This window comes from Alligator sinensis, unplaced genomic scaffold, assembly GCF_000455745.1.
Source record: "Alligator sinensis unplaced genomic scaffold, ASM45574v1 scaffold52_1, whole genome shotgun sequence".
Classification (NCBI taxonomy): Eukaryota; Metazoa; Chordata; order Crocodylia; family Alligatoridae; genus Alligator; species Alligator sinensis.
This window is the reverse complement of record NW_005842152.1, coordinates 2,052,385-2,053,032: the sequence shown is the minus strand read 5'-3', so window position 1 is coordinate 2,053,032 and position 648 is coordinate 2,052,385. Positions and strand designations below refer to the sequence as shown.

Below are 648 nucleotides of genomic sequence, written 5' to 3'. Positions count from 1 at the left end.
CGGGACTGCGCGCTGCTCCGGGCTCTGCCCTGCGGCCGCCCTCGCTCTCCAGACCCTTCCCTCGGCTTCCAGCTCTGAGGTATTTGTGCTCGGCCTGCAGTTGCTTCCACGAGCGACCACGTTCAAACTTCTTGGCAGACTTTTTACACGCATATAAAATGTACGAGTGTGTGTGTCTGTCTGTCTGTGCACGTATGTGTATCTGTGTGTGTGTGTGTATAGACAAACACGTACACACATTCGTTTTATATACGTGTGTGTGTATACATACATATACATGACAAGTGCTTAGATAAAACAGGGGCCCTAAATTGAAGCAGTGGGTTTTTAAAAACACCGCTTCAGTTTAGGGCGAAGTAAACCCCCATGTTGCGTATACCTGTGTCTTACCTGCCTCTCCGGCGGTGGGGATGGGAGGGTGAGCTGCCAGTGCATGGGCGACTGGTGCCTCCCAAGTCTGGGGGGGCACCAGATTGCTGCTTAGAGGTGGGGGTCCCCCAGCAGCTGATTGCTGAGCCAGTGGCAAAACAAGAAGTGTGTTTCCAGTTTTGCAGCTGGGGCTTTCAGGGGGTGCATGTGCACCCTCATGCACTCCCTGCACATCTCCAGTGTGCCAGTGGGTGGAGTGGTCCATGGCCACATGTAGGG

At 54.0% G+C, this 648-nt stretch overlaps 1 protein-coding gene across 8 annotated transcripts in view; it reads left to right on the top strand.

The window, feature by feature from the left end:
- ARHGEF10 (Rho guanine nucleotide exchange factor 10) overlaps positions 1-648 on the top strand; it is a 197,201-nt gene continuing 196,553 nt past the window's right edge. For 7 of the 8 annotated variants that reach the window (XR_003094503.1, XM_025206351.1, XM_025206348.1 and 4 more), the window contains exon 1: positions 1-79. The gene's annotated coding sequence lies outside the window, so the exon portion shown is untranslated. The remainder of the gene's footprint in view (positions 80-648) is intronic. The other variant, XM_025206350.1, reaches the window with a different exon arrangement.